The sequence below is a fragment of the Bombina bombina genome, chromosome 3 (assembly GCF_027579735.1).
Source record: "Bombina bombina isolate aBomBom1 chromosome 3, aBomBom1.pri, whole genome shotgun sequence".
In the NCBI taxonomy this organism is placed as follows: Eukaryota; Metazoa; Chordata; class Amphibia; order Anura; family Bombinatoridae; genus Bombina; species Bombina bombina.
This window is the reverse complement of record NC_069501.1, coordinates 641,722,936-641,738,991: the sequence shown is the minus strand read 5'-3', so window position 1 is coordinate 641,738,991 and position 16,056 is coordinate 641,722,936. Positions and strand designations below refer to the sequence as shown.

Genomic DNA, 16,056 nt, shown 5'->3' with positions numbered 1-16,056 from the left:
CTCCTATGCAATTTTGTTCCTCATGTTATAAAAAGACATTGCAGTGTAAAGATTATTTTTTTTGGTGAGCCTAATGTCTCTCAGGATGATGCTGTTCAGGCAATGCCACAGCTGGCTCCTGTAACATCCCAAGCCTTTATGGCGTCACATGCAGTGCCCTGCGGTTTCTCTAAATCTCCTTCAGGAGTATATTTGCAAGCAGAAATTGCTGCGACCTTAGCTGTCATTCCCATGCTACAGGGAAAATGCAAGAGGAAAATTAGAGATGCAGATAGTAAGGTTTCTGCTCCAACTTCGGCTAACCAAGTTGCCCTCTCTCACAAATCTGATGAGGAAGATACGTCGGTCACCTCTGAGGGTGAAATCTCAGATTCAGACAGTATAATTCCTTGATCTGATGCTGAAGTAGTAACCTTCAGATTTAAGCTTGAACACCTTCACGTACTGTTAAAGGAGGTTTTGGCTACTTTAGACGACTCCGATACTCCTGTCGTTGTCAACCCTAAGAAATCAAGTAAACTTAATAATTACTTTGATGTTCCTTCCTCTTCTGAGGTGTTTCTGGTTCCTGACCGTGCTAAGGAGATTAATTTACAGGAATGGGAGAAGCCGGGGATACCTTTTTCCCCGTCTTCTATTTTTAAAAAGATGTTTCCTGTCACTGACTCGGTTAAAGAGTCATGGCACACTGCGCCTAAAGTAGAAGGGGCTATTTCTACTCTGGCTAAGAGAACTACTATCCCAATTGAGGATAGCTGCTCTTTTAAGGACCCAATAGACAAAAAGCTGGAGGCTTATTTGAAGAAGATATATGTTCATCAAGGTCTCCTATGGCAGCCTGCAGTGTGTATTGCCACTGTGACGAGCGTGGCATCTTTCTGGTTTGATGCTTTGTCTGATTCTCTTCAGGTAGAGACTTCCTTGGATGAGATTCAAGATAGGATTAATGGTCTTAAGTTAGCCAATTCTTTTATTTCTGATACTATCATTTAGGTTGTTAGGCTGGGAGCCAAGACTTCTGGCTTCGCGGTACTAGCTTGCAGGGAATTGTGGCTGAAATCGTGGGCAGCTGATGTTTCCTCTAAGGTCAAGCTTTTATTGATTCCTTGCAAGGGTAAGACCTTGTTTGGGCCTGGTCTGGAAGAAATAATTTCTGATATTATGGGTGTAAAAGGATCTTTTCTACCACAAGATAAGAAGAATAGACTTAAAGGACGTCAGAGTAATTTTCGTTCCTTTCGTAACTTCAGAGGAAAGTCTTCCACTTCTTCTAAGCAGGAACACCCCAAGTCTTCTTGGAGACCCAATCAGTCTTGGAACAAGGGGAAGCATTCAAAGAAACCTGCAGCTGAGTCTACATCAGCATGAATGGTTTGCCTCCGATCCGGGATCAGATCAAGTAGGGGGCAGACTTTCTCTTTTCTCTCAAGCATGGATACGAGATGTCCCAGATCCCTAGGGCTGTGGACTTAGTATCTCAGGGATACAGAATAGAATTCAACGTTTTTCGTCCCAGGTGCAGGTTTCTCCTCTCAAGATTATCTGCAGACCAGATAAAGAGAGAGGCGTTCTTGAAATGTGTTTAGGATCTTTCCTCCCTGGGAGTGATAGTTCCAGTTCCCGTAAAGGATAAAGAAAGGAGTGAACACAGCGCCAACAGAGGCCTAGGGGTCGATATACACACTAGTAATGGGAATAAGATATAATAATATATTTATTGACCAGATACAATAAAAGATACGATAAAATTAAAATTAAAATTTAGACATTAAAAATTGTGGAACAGGTACAGAAATCCTTGTTCCTTACAAGGAAGCAAGAAGGGGGGGTCCCATATGATGAGAACGGAAAACAAGTTCTATGTGATATACCAACTGGCAAGTGTTAATTAAAACAACTGGTAGAAAAAAAGCAAGTGTTAATTAAAACAACTGGTAGAAAAAAAACAGATAATTACTGGTGACGATGTCCCAGCAAAAGTGGAGAAAAAAGCTAAATACAAATGGTACTGAAAGAAGTCAGATGATGGTGATATAAACTAAAATATAATCTGAAATACAACCTAAAATAGATTAAAAGCAGCTGATTACTGGTGACGGTGTCCCAGTAAAGGGCTGAAAGTAATAGCTGGTTAATGCAATGCAAATGCAGCACAATAAAACAGCCTGCAGTTATGGATCCATATCTGAGGGATAGCCTAGGTTAACTGTGGTAAAGATGTGATAGTTAAGGGGTCTAAAAGCGGAGTCCGCTCCCAATAGATAACAAATAACAAATGTAGAGTGCCGTCGCACAATGTGAGCAAAGGTGTGATAAACAAGGGATTAAACAAACAAAAGTACAATAAAAAACAAACGTACAATGATGATCCAAACAGTATGGTCAACAGAGAATTAGGGAAAAAAGATATATATAATGAGTATATATCTAAGTGACAAATGGAAAAAATGTGAAAAAAGTTAAAAAAAAAAATAAAAATAAAAATTCAGTGATATGATTAACAGTGATATGATTAACAAATAAAGCAGAGTAAGCCACATACACACACACACACACACACACACACACACATATATATATATATATATATATATATATATATATATATATATATAAAATATATTTTTTTCTTCTTCTTTTTTAAACATTTTAATTTGACTGAAAATGAGCCCTGCTCCTGTCCAGGAATCCATTACTGTCATGGATTTCCTTATTCCTTTCTGTCCCTTTAATTTTTACCTGTGCTCACACCTAGCAAGGTTATTTAAAGCCTGGACACGCCTCCCTCCCTGCTTCAGTATTGTTTCCAGTTTAGCATACAGCTTCACAGATCTGCTGCAGGGATTTACCTCTCTCTGTTCAAGTCTAACTATCTGAAGGTATTTAAACCTTTTCTAATACGGAGCCTACTTGAGCAACTGAAAGAGACTTATATGCTAAGTCTGAACATTTCCTAATTTGGATTAACAAACACCGCTGCTGCATTATTTTCCTGCTTAATTGCCTCTGGCAGATCAAGTGTTTTCCAAACCGCAACTGCAGTCTCATCCGATATAAGTTGTGAACTTTATAACTTTGTACAGACGCTTAACTTACATTGGACCACACTCACAGGATACCTCCTCATACTCCTCTTCACACGCTTCAGGAGTAGCGTGATAAACTTCAGACTGAACTTTTGTGAGTAACGCTACAGCACAGCACTTAATACCTGCTCCACCCATCTGCCTGTCAGCTCTCACAAACAGCACAGCTATCAGCGTGTATCACACTTCAATTGACTAACAGCCTGCTGCATCTGTACTGACCTAACGCTCCTCCTGTGTGCTCATTGACTATCAGGAAAAGTGTATCCCATCCACGGTGCGTTTGGTTAACAACTGCTGTGCAACCTGATTCAGAAATACTGATCAGGAATTTAAATCAAATATTAACTTTCAACTGCCATACAGACAGATACATTGTAACTTCCTCATTGTATCTTAAAGTAAGGCATACAATCATATATTTTCCGCAGTTGAGATCCACAACCACAACCAGCGCGTTACATATCATCATTCCGATACTCCTGGTACAGTCATTCCAGCTGAGCAATTCATTACACTATCTCCTACTTATCCTGAAGTCCTTAAACTCCTACAACAGAAAGATACTTCCATTCCTAAGCTTAAACTCACACTGGGACAAGATGGTCTCTATTACCACCAAGGACGTCTTTATGTACCACCTTCCCTTCGAGACAATTTGTTAAAAGAACATCATGACTCACCGATGGCAGGACATCTTGGAATCCACAAAACCTATGATCTTCTTTCACGTACGTACTGGTGGCCTGCTATCAGAACATCTGTGCAAAGATATGTTCAATCTTGCCACATATGTACAGTTTCCAAGACTGAAAAAAGACCTCCTTTCGGATTACTCTTACCATTACAGATACCTGACCGACCGTGGCAAACCATAGAAATGGATTTCATCGTCGAACTTCCATTGTCACTTGGTGACAATACCATACTTGTTGTTGTTGATCATCTTACCAAGATGGCCCATTTCCTCCCATATCATAAGCTCCCAACTTCATCAGAACTTGCAGTCCTTTTCTTGAATAACATCGTCAAATTACACGGTCTCCCAGATTCCATTGTAACTGATAGAGGTAGTCAATTCACCTCTCGTTTCTGGAAAACATTATGTGACACTATGCAAGTAGAACTCCGATTCTCCTCCTCATTTCACCCCCAATCAAATGGCCAAACAGAGAGAATAAACCAATGGCTCGAACAGTATATTCGTTCTTATTGTTCCAACCACCAAGACCAGTGGGCTAATACCCTTGCTATGGCTGAATATGCATACAACAATTCTACAAGTTCCACTACTTCCAAGACACCATTTTTTGCGAATTATGCTTTTCACCCTTCCTTCCAACTTCACCCTCGGACAGATTCAAACTGTCCCAAGGTTGATGACCTCACTAAGGATCTCCAGGATCTTTTCATAGAACTCAAGAGGCATATAGCTGATGCTCAGGCTCATCAGAGACGTTACTATAACCTGCGAAGACGTCAACCACCTTCCTATAAAATAGGTGATCTGGTCTGGCTGTCGACCAAGAATATAAAACTGAAAACCCCCAGCAAGAAACTTAGTGCTGTCTTCATTGGTCCTTATCCTATCACAAAGATTGTGAACCAAAATGCTGTTACCTTGGATCTGCCTTCTACTTTTCGACTTCATCCCACCTTCCACGTCTCTTTGTTAAAACCTCATTGCGAAACTAGACAGGTGGCCAGCCAGATTCCTCCTCTCATCTTACAGGATTCGGACACGGAATACGAAGTTGATGCCATCCTGGACTCCCGTATTTACCGTGTAACTCTTCAATACTTAATCCGTTGGAAGGGATTCTCTGAGGAGAATGACTCTTGGGAACCTTCCTCGAATGTTCATGCTCCCAAATTGGTATCCATGTTTCACAGGAGGAATCCAGAACGACCTAGATTCGTAGCTGCGGGGCACCTACCCTGAGGTGGGGGGTATGTCATGTTATTCCTTTCTGTCCCTTTAATTTTTACCTGTGCTCACACCTAGCAAGGTTATTTAAAGCCTGGACACGCCTCCCTCCCTGCTTCAGTATTGTTTCCAGTTTAGCATACAGCTTCACAGACCTGCTGCAGGGATTTACCTCTCTCTGTTCAAGTCTAACTATCTGAAGGTATTTAAACCTTTTCTAATACGGAGCCTACTTGAGCAACTGAAAGAGACTTATATGCTAAGTCTGAACATTTCCTAATTTGGATTAACAAACACCGCTGCTGCATTATTTTCCTGCTTAATTGCCTCTGGCAGATCAAGTTTTTTCCAAACCGCAACTGCAGTCTCATCCGATATAAGTTGTGAACTTTATAACTTTGTACAGACGCTTAACTTACATTGGACCACACTCACAGGATACCTCCTCATACTCCTCTTCACACGCTTCAGGAGTAGCGTGATAAACTTCAGACTGAACTTTTGTGAGTAACGCTACAGCACAGCACTTAATACCTGCTCCACCCATCTGCCTGTCAGCTCTCACAAACAGCACAGCTATCAGCGTGTATCACACTTCAATTGACTAACAGCCTGCTGCATCTGTACTGACCTAACGCTCCTCCTGTGTGCTCAGTGACTATCAGGAAAAGTGTATCCCATCCACGGTGCGTTTGGTTAACAACTGCTGTGCAACCTGATTCAGAAATACTGATCAGGAATTTAAATCAAATATTAACTTTCAACTGCCATACAGACAGATACATTGTAACTTCCTCATTGTATCTTAAAGTAAGGCATACAATCATATATTTTCCGCAGTTGAGATCCACAACCACAACCAGCGCGTTACAATTACAGGAATATAGCAGTAAGGGTGGGGGGCTGCTCCTTTCAGAAATGCTGTGCCTTGATGATATAAAATACATTGTAGATGCAGTTAAGTTAACCCAGCAGCAGAGGGGACTGCAGTTTTATCCTTTTTGGGAGCCGTGGGGTTAACTGCATCTGCTATGTATTTAAGCCGTTTCTCAGAGAGCAGGGAATGGTGTGGGAGGTTCCATAATGTTTACATACCCTAAGTTTCAGACTGCAGACGTCCCTAGGGGGAAATATAAGTAAGTGGCTTTCTCTGCTCTTCATTCCTGCATGGGCTCTGCTTTTAGATTTCTAGATTGATCGGCTGCTTATAAGAACAGAAAGTGAAAGTAAAAGAGCGAATTTTACAAATGTGTGCTAAAAGCCACAGCGATCGATCAGTGGAGCTGGATTCAGAGAGCTGAAATGCGTAAGACCTGATCTATCGCCTTATTGTTTTACCCTTTTTGTGGATTGCTTTGCTTTTAGAGGAATCAAATAAAGACTTTTTTGATTTTACTACACTCACGGCTGGATTTCTTCATTTTCTCTTTGAGATATATATATATATATGTATGTGTATATATATATATATATATATATATATATATATATATATACAGGGAGTGCAGAATTATTAGGCAAATGAGTATTTTGACCACATCTCTTTATGCATGTTGTCTTACTCCAAGCTGTATAGGCTCGAAAGCCTACTACCAATTAAGCATATTAGGTGATGTGCATCTCTGTAATGAGAAGGGGTGTGGTCTAATGGCATCAACACCCTATATCAGGTGTGCATAATTATTAGGCAACTTCCTTTCCTTTGGCAAAATGGGTCAAAAGAAGGACTTGACAGGCTCAGAAAAGTCAAAAATAGTGAGATATCTTGCAGAGGGATGCAGCACTCTTAAAATTGCAAAGCTTCTGAAGCGTGATCATCGAACAATCAAGCGTTTCATTCAAAATAGTTAACAGGGTCGTAAGAAGGGTGTGGAAAAACCAAGGCACAAAATAACTCCCCATGAACTGAGAAAAGTCAAGCGTGCAGCTGCCAAGATGCCACTTGCCACCAGTTTGGCCATATTTCAGAGCTGCAACATCACTGGAGTGCCCAAAAGCACAAGGTGTGCAATACTCAGTGACATGGCCAAGGTAAGAAAGGCTGAAAGACGACCACCACTGAACAAGACACACAAGCTGAAACGTCAAGACTGGGCCAAGAAATATCTCAAGACTGATTTTTCTAAGGTTTTATGGATTGATGAAATGAGAGTGCGTCTTGATGGGCCAGATGGATGGGCCCGTGGCTGGATTGGTAAAGGGCAGAGAGCTCCAGTCCGACTCAGACGCCAGCAAGGTGGAGGTGGAGTACTGGTTTGGGCTGGTATCATCAAAGATGAGCTTGTGGGGCGTTTTCGGGTTGAGGATGGAGTCAAGCTCAACTCCCAGTCCTACTGCCAGTTTCTGGAAGACACCTTCTTCAAGCAGTGGTACAGGAAGAAGTCTGCATCCTTCAAGAAAAACATGATTTTCATGCAGGACAATGCTCCATCACACGCGTCCAAGTACTTCACAGCTTGGCTGGCAAGAAAGGGTATAAAAGAAGAAAATCTAATGACATGGCCTCCTTGTTCACCTGATCTGAACCCCATTGAGAACCTGTGATCCATCATCAAATGTGAGATTTACAAGGAGGGAAAACAGTACACCTCTCTGAACAGTGTCTGGGAGGCTGTGGTTGCTGCTGCACGCAATGTTGATGGTGAACAGATCAAAACACTGACAGAATCCATGGATGGCAGGCTTTTGAGTGATCTTGCAAAGAAAGGTGGCTATATTGGTCACTGATTAGTTTTTGTTTTGTTTTTGAATGTCAGAAATGTATATTTGTGAATGTTGAGATGTTATATTGGTTTCACTGGTAAAAATAAATAATTGAAATGGGTATATATTTGTTTTTTGTTAAGTTGCCTAATAATTATGCACAGTAATAGTCACCTGCACACACAGATATCCCCCTAAAATAGCTATAACTAAAAACAAACTAAAAACTACTTCCAAAACTATTCAGCTTTGATATTAATGAGTTTTTTGGGTGCATTGAGAACATGGTTGTTATTCAATAATAAAATGAATCCTCAAAAATACAACTGGCCTAATAATTCTGCACTCCCTGTATATATATGTGTGTATACATATTCTATTATATGGTTTTACATATCATGACATAATAACATTCATCTGGTCCTTAGCAGGTCTTAAAAATAGGTAAATACAACCTCAGATGAACAACAGCACATGACATATTGCAGTTATATTACAGTCATGATTTATTTAACAAAAATAAAGCCAAAATGGAGAATGTAGGAAAAACTAAGTACACCTTATGATTTAATAGCTTGTAGATGCATCTTTAGCAGCAATAACTTGAAGTGACCGTTTTCTGTATGACTTTATCAGTCTCTAACATCTTTGTGGAGGAATTTGGTCCACTCTTCTTTACAACGTTTCTTCAGTTCAATGAGGTTTTCGGGCTTTCATTTATGCACAGCTCTTTTAAGGTTGAGCCATAGCATTTCAATCAAGTTGATGTCTGGACTTTCACTGGGCCATTGTAACACCTTGATTCTTTTCTTTTTCATCCATTCTGTTGTAGATTTGCTGGTGCGCTTGGGATAATTTTTCTGTTGTATGACCTGGTTTCAGCCAAGCTTTAGCTGTCGGACAGATGGCCTCACATTTGACTCATGGTCGACTCAATGACTGCAAGGTGCCCAGGTCTTGTAGGTGCAAAACAAGCCCAAATCATCACCCCTCCACCACTGTGCTTGACAGATGAGGTGTTTGTGCTGATATGCTGTATTTGGTTTTAGCCAAACGTGGCACTAAGCATTATGGCCAACATCCCACTTTGGTCTCCTCTGTCCAAAGTGCATTGTTCCAGAAGTCTTGTGGTTTGTTCAGGTGCAACTTTGCAAACTTAAGCCGTGCTGCCATGTTCTTTTTAGATAGAAGAGGCTTTCTCCTGGCAACCCTTCCGTACAAACCATACTTGTTCAGTCTCTTTCTAATTGTACTGTCATGAACTTTAACATTTAACCTCTTACGGACCACAGCACTTTTCCATTTTCTGACTGATTGGGACCAAGGCTATTTTTATATTTCTGTGGTGTTTGTGTTTAGCTGTAATTTTCCTCTTACTAATTTACTGTACTCACACATATTATATACCGTTTTTCTCCCAATTAAATGGACTTTCTAAAGATACCATTATTTTCATCATATATTATAATTTACTATAAAAAAAAGAATATGAGGAAAAAATGGATAACAAACACACTTTTTCTAACTTTGACCCCCAAAATCTGTTACACATCTACAACCACCAAAAAACACCCATGCTAAATAGTTTCTAAAGTTTGTCCTGAGTTTAGAAATACCCAATGTTTACATGTTCTTCACTTTTTTGTAAGTTATAGGGCAATAAATACAAGTAGCACTTTGCTATTTCCAAACCACTTTTTTTCAAAATTAGCTCTAGTTACATTGGAACACTGATATCTGTCAGGAATCCCTGAATATCCCTTCACATGGATATATATTTTTGTTAGAAGACAACCCAAAGTATTGATCTAGGCCCATTTTGGTATATTTCATGCCACCATTTCACCGCCAAATGCGATCAAATAAAAAAAGTCGTTCACTTTTTCACAATTTTTTTCACAAACTTTAGGTTTCTCACTGAAATTATTTACAAACAGCTTGTGCAATTATGGCACAAATGGTTGTAAATGCTTCTCTGGGATCCCATTTGTTCAGAAATAGCAGACTTATATGGCTTTGGCGTTGCTTTTTGGTAATTAGAAGGCAGCTAAATGCCCTGCGCACTACACGTGTATTATGCCCAGCAGTGAAAGGGTTACTTAGGGAGCTTGTAGGGAGCTTGCAGGGTTAATTTTAGCTTTAGTGTAGAGATCAGCCTCCCATCTGAAACATCCCACCCCTGATCCCTCCCAAACATCTCTCTTCTCTCCCCCACCCCACAATTGTCCCTGCCATCTTAAGTACTGGCAGAAAGTCTTCCAGTACTAAAATAAAAGGTATCTCTTTATTTTTTTTTATTATTTTTTTTCAAAACTCCAACATATTCTGCTGTGTAGGATCCCCCCTTAGCCCCCAACCTCCCTGAACCCCCCCAAACAGCTTTCTAACCCTCCCCCTCTACCTTATTTGCGCCATCTTGGGTACTGGCAGCTGTCTGCCAGTACACAGTTTGCCATAAATAATGTTTTATTTTTATTTTTGTATCTTTTTTGTAGTGTAGTTGCCCCCCCCTAAATAGCCAACCCCCACCTCCTCCCAGATCACTTAGATAACCCCCTCCTCTCTCCCACCTTACCCTCAGCTACATATAAATGTCACATAGTGTAGCATTCCCACCCGCTCCGGTCCCCATGTATGCGCAACCCCGTGATTCCCCCCGTGCGCGTGCCCGCCCCTGTATGTGATCCCGCCCCTCTACGATGAACTTCGCCCATCGATGGCTGCCCACCCACCTCCCTGCAACGGCTCCCATCCACCAACGATCGTGGCCATCGATGTCCGATGCAGAGAGGGCCACAGAGTGTCTCTCTCTGCATTGGATGGCTAAATGTTATTGCAGGATGCTTCAATATCGAGGCATCACTGCAACAACATGAAAGCGGCTGGAAGCAATCAGGATCGCTTCCACCTCTTGAAAACACCAATGACGTACAGGGTATGTCCTTGGTCGTTAAGGTTGATTAGCAGCACCTGGCTGCTACTTAGCCTCTTAATTCCTATGGAAGCAGTAAGGGTGTACTTAGTTTTTCACACATGGCTTCTCCATTTTGGCTTTATTTTAGTTAAATAAATCATAACACTACGTAATATGTCATATGTTGTTGTTCATCTGAGGTTGTATTTACCTACTTTTAAGACCTGCTAGGGAGCAGATGATTGTTATTATGTCCTAACAGGGGCGAAACTACAGGGAGTGCAGAGGTCGCAGGTGCGACTGGGCCCCTGATTTTTTTATTTTATTTTTTTTATATAATTTTTTTTTTAAATAAAAAACGTTAACATGCCACTGCCTGCACTGATATCATGTGAATGTGGCATGACTACAGGGGTTAGTGTTTCTGTTATACCCATTGGTGTTTATGTGTGTGTGTATGTATGTGACTGTGTGTGTATTTATGCATGTATGTGTGTTTGTGTATGTTTGTGTAACCAGCAAATTACAGACCTTGTTACTACAGCATGGGGGCGGGGCAGGGGGTAAACAGTGTCACTATACAGTACCACTATATATAGTATGGGGGTGGACCATGTCACTGACTACTATGGTCACTTTATAAAGTACTGGGCGGGTAGGGTCAGGCCAGCCATCTCACCGGCAGATTACAGACTGTGTCACTAACTTAATATATTCAGTACTGGGGGGTAAATAGTTTCACTATATATATATATATATATATATATATATATATATATATATATATATATATATATACAGTAATAGGGGGTCAGACCATCTCACAGACTGTGGGCACAGGGTACCTCCTTTTGCAGACATGTAATCTGATTCACATTTTTTTCTGTATTAAATGTAAAAAAAAAAATATATATATATGTATTAAATTCACCTTTTTTTTGGAGGTGGAGGGGTGGTGGGGGGGGGGGGGGGCCCTTCTTAGATTCTTGCACCTGGGCCCTGTGGTTTCTAGTTACGCCTCTGTGTCCTAATACTTAAAACCATAGATTTCAAAGAGGGTGTACTTTCTTTTTTGCATGACTGTGTGTGTATATATATATATATATATATATATATATATATATATATGTTGCTAAGTTTGTAAACACATACCCTCAATACTTGGCAACTTGAAATAGATATTGGTTTAAATTAAGAAGCATGGAAACTGCTCATGTGATATGCAACATGGACTATTTGTTAGGGAACCTAGAACTGTAGCACTTCTATTCCAAATGATGACAATACTGTGATTTCTGGGACACCTGTGATGAAAGAGTTGATTATTTTTCATCTGCTGCCACCACTTGGTTAAATTCAAAGCCATATATTAAAATACCCCTTATTATAATTACTTGCACTGACAAAAGCACAAATGTTAAAAACACCCATTCATTTGCTTTTTTTCAATCATTCAATCTCATTTCCTTTAACAAATGATAGCTTACAATGTTTCTTTCCATTGCTTATGAATGCAGCACTTTATTTACATGAATCAATGAGAAGGTATGAATGTGCTTTTGAAGCAAGTCTGCTCTAGGGTTAATTAAATGAAGGTCCTCACTTGGATGTAATCGTCAACAATCACGCAGCAATTTCATGAAATAAAAACATAGTGCCAGCTATAGCCACAAATTGATGAGAAGAAAGTAATAAAATACTTGGCATGAGGCTCTTTTTGCTAGAAGAAATATTATCTCAACCATTGTGCTACCGGTTATAAACCAAAGTAAACTATTTTAGTTTGAGAACAGAACAAGTCAATAATATTTTCTAAATAGGACTTTTTAAAAATATATCTTTTTCAAAGCTTATTCCTTTTATCTCAAGTAAAGTAGCATATTGTGTTATTTCATGCTCCTTACTTGTAGTGGCAGTGCACAAGAATTCACTACGAATGGAGAGATCTCCAGGTAAGACAATATTTGTCAGTTCATTTGTTAAAGGGACATGAAGCCCACATATTTTCTTTCATGATTCAGATAGAACATGTGATTTTAAACAGCTTTCCAATTAACTTCTATTATCAAATTTTTATTTTTTTTGGTATCCTTTGTTGAAGGAGCAGCAATGCTCTACTGGTTTCTAACTGAACACATGGGTGAGCCGATGACAATTGGTATATATATATATATATATATATATATATATATATATGCAGCCACCAATCAGCAGCTAGAACCTAGGTTCTTTGCTGCGCCTGAACTTACCTAGATAAACCTTTCAGCAAAGGATAACAAGAGAAGGAAGCAAATTAAATAATAGAAGTTAAATGGAAAGTTATTTAAAATTGTATGGTCTATCTGAATCATGAAAGAAAAATGTTGGGTTAAATGTCCCTTTAAGCAAGCCGGCCTACAGCATGCACACACAAGACAAACCAACGCAACTAGTAGCAGCTGGGTGCCCCATGGCATATTAAAGTGACAGTCTAGTTAAAATGAAACTTTCAAATAGGGCATGCCATTTTAAACAACTTTCAATTTACCTTAATCATCACAGTTGCTTTGTTCTTTTGGTGTTCTTTGTTGAAAACTTAACCTAGGTAGGCTCATAACTAATTTCTAAGCCTTTGTATCTCAGTACAATTTTACAGTTTTTCACAGTTTTACAGTGCTAGTTCATGTGTGCCTTATATATAACATTGTTCTCCCTCCCTTGAAGTTATTTATGAGTCAGCACTGATTGGCTAAAATGCAAGTCTGCCACAAGAACAGAAATAAGTGCGCAGTCTGCAGAAGCTTAGATACAAGGTAATCACAGAGGTTAAAAGTATATTAATATTACTGTGTTGGTTGTGCAAAACTGTGAATGGGTAAAAAAGGGATTATCAATATTTTTAAGCAATACAATTTCTGGAATAGACAGTCCGTTTAAGGCAAGGGACTGATTAAGGGACTAGACAGCCAGGGGTCTTATTTGAGGTCTTATATGAAATGGGGTTTGGAGGCTTATCTGATGTGGATTTGAAGCTGACTTAGAAATTGCAGTGTTAGAGTTCTGACTTGGTGTTTGTTATTAAAACTAATTTAGAAGAAATTATGCTGGCACTTCCCCACATTGGTCATAAACAATTGCCACCCCCTGTGTGCAGCATAGGACACTTGAAATAGACACATTTGCTGGATATACATTATATGGAACTCATACATATTATACAATATTGGATATAAAAAATTTTTTACAAATGACAATACTAAAGTTTTTTTTTCTACTAAGAAAACTAAGTAATACTAAGTCTTTATTAAGAACACCTTTTCTTAGTTTAAAACTGCTGAGCAGTGCTTTCAACTTCACTTAGAAGTATAGTTGCAATATTCTTCCATTGTTAAAACGGCTTGTGATAAGTCATCTCAAGTGTTCTGATGCAGTAGGCCAACTATAGTTCAACAAGTTTTTACAGCACTGGTTTTCAAACCTGTCTCGCTAACAGCCTAACAGGCCACATTTTAAGGATATTTGAGCACACGTGAAATAATCAGTTGTTTAGTAAATATGGTTATTTTACCTGCTCTCGTTTAAGGTAATCCTGAAAATCTTGCCTGTTGAGGAAAGGTTTGAAAACCAGTGTCTTACAGTTACTGCATATACAACCTCAATGATCCTTGGAATAAGCAGTAATGTGGAAAAGTCTAGCTATCTCTCATACTAAGTGTAAGAATATAGAAGAAATTAAAATAATAATAGCAATGGTAAAATGTTACCTTTGGGGTATATTTTTCCTACTGACTAATAAATAAAAAATATATATATGGGGCGGAGCCTACAGCTATTGCCGAAGGACTGGTTTCTGAGGAGCTACTGATTCTAAATGGGCATTTAGGGGTTATTTCTCCTCAAAATCTGTTTACTATAGCAGGGTTTTTAGCTGAGGTGCCCTAGGAGACCCCAGGGGAGTTTGAGAGTACAGGGGACCTTCCAATGCTCTTCAGCTTAACTTCATGGGGACTGACCGCGAGGCAGAGAGGCCTGCTCTGTGAATCTGTTCACCCTTGCTATCCCGGCTGCCACAGGTATTCCCCCACGGGATTTAGAAGATTCTGCATACCTAAATGTACAACTGCAATTGCATGAATGAGGCAAACAAAACAAGACTGTAGCTTTCTTTTCTTCCTACTCGTTGAGATTAACTTGGGACATTGTCAAGCTGCTGCAATGGAGCTCAGATCAAATATTGCAGCAAATATGCAGCAGCTTGAAAACGCAACATGCATCATTAATTTTATTGAAATTCAAAGAAATACAATGCATAGATTTTTTTTTATTAGAGGGGCCAACAGTTGTGAACATTAATGGAACTGGGGAAGTTGTAGACACACTTAATTTTTTTTGCCCCTTGAGCCCTCGTCGCAATTTCCACAAATAGTTTTCCCGGCTGCTTTTGCTTGTTTGTACTTTGCTCCTCCCCTGCCCAATTCCACTATGAATGTTGTGGGCGTGCCGTAGGGCTTGCAAAGTTGTGCTGCTAGCCTAAACCTGCCTGCCTATCTGTGCTCACTGCTCAATGACGTGTGGAGCAGTGGAGTCACTCACTGCTGTGCAGTCTCTCTAAACGGTAACCGGGAAATCATGAGGGGGATGCCTGGCACCTTACCGCATGACTGTCTGACACTGTCTCTTGTGAAGGAGCCACGTATGATGCCCACCAGACCTGTATGGTTATGGTACACTAAGTGCACACTGAAGAGGTTGGAGGGGAGGGTGGGCAGAGTGCAGAGGTGATTGGCCATAAGAAGCGGTAAGCACGTGGTCCGGGGCTGTGCACTGACAGACTTGGAACAGAGTCAGAGAGCAGAATTTTTATAGTTTGCGCGCCTAAACCTTTTCTTTAGTGATTTATTTTTAGAGTGCACTGTTTATCTTTCATTTGATGCTCTGCTGAGCCAGGGAGCAGCTCTAGGCATGAGCTTTATAATTAATGCAGTATAGTTTACATATTTTGTATGTGTGTGTTTCTGAGTTTTTGTGTGTGTGTGTTTCTGAGTTTTTGTGTGTGTGTGTGTGTGTGTCTGAGTGTCTGCTTTCTGTCCATTGGAGAAGTTTGCCTTTTCTATGAAATCCTTTTCTTGCAGTGGGGGGGAGGTGACACCATAACTTACTGCACCGTGTGACACCAACCCTAGTGACGCCACTGACATGAATGTTATTGGAGGATCCATTTAGCAAATTGTGACGATTCATTAATTATTGCATCTCTGTCAGCTTTACTGTTAAACACGCTTGGGATTGTAATTTACCCTGTCCGTCTGTACCGGATTCTCAAGTGACAGCTAGTGGAGATGAGAAAGAGGCTTCTGCACTTTGCCTTGAGGGGGTGATTACAGATACTACCTCTGGAGAAGCAGTTTGCCTCATTGTCCCTGATAACAGATCTATGAAAAGACAGA

General features: G+C 40.0%; 1 protein-coding gene across 2 annotated transcripts in view; it reads left to right on the top strand.

Moving 5' to 3' along the window:
• Window positions 1-16,056, top strand: part of BCAS3 (BCAS3 microtubule associated cell migration factor) — a 2,220,355-nt gene that overhangs the window by 649,365 nt on the left and 1,554,934 nt on the right. The window lies entirely within an intron of this gene.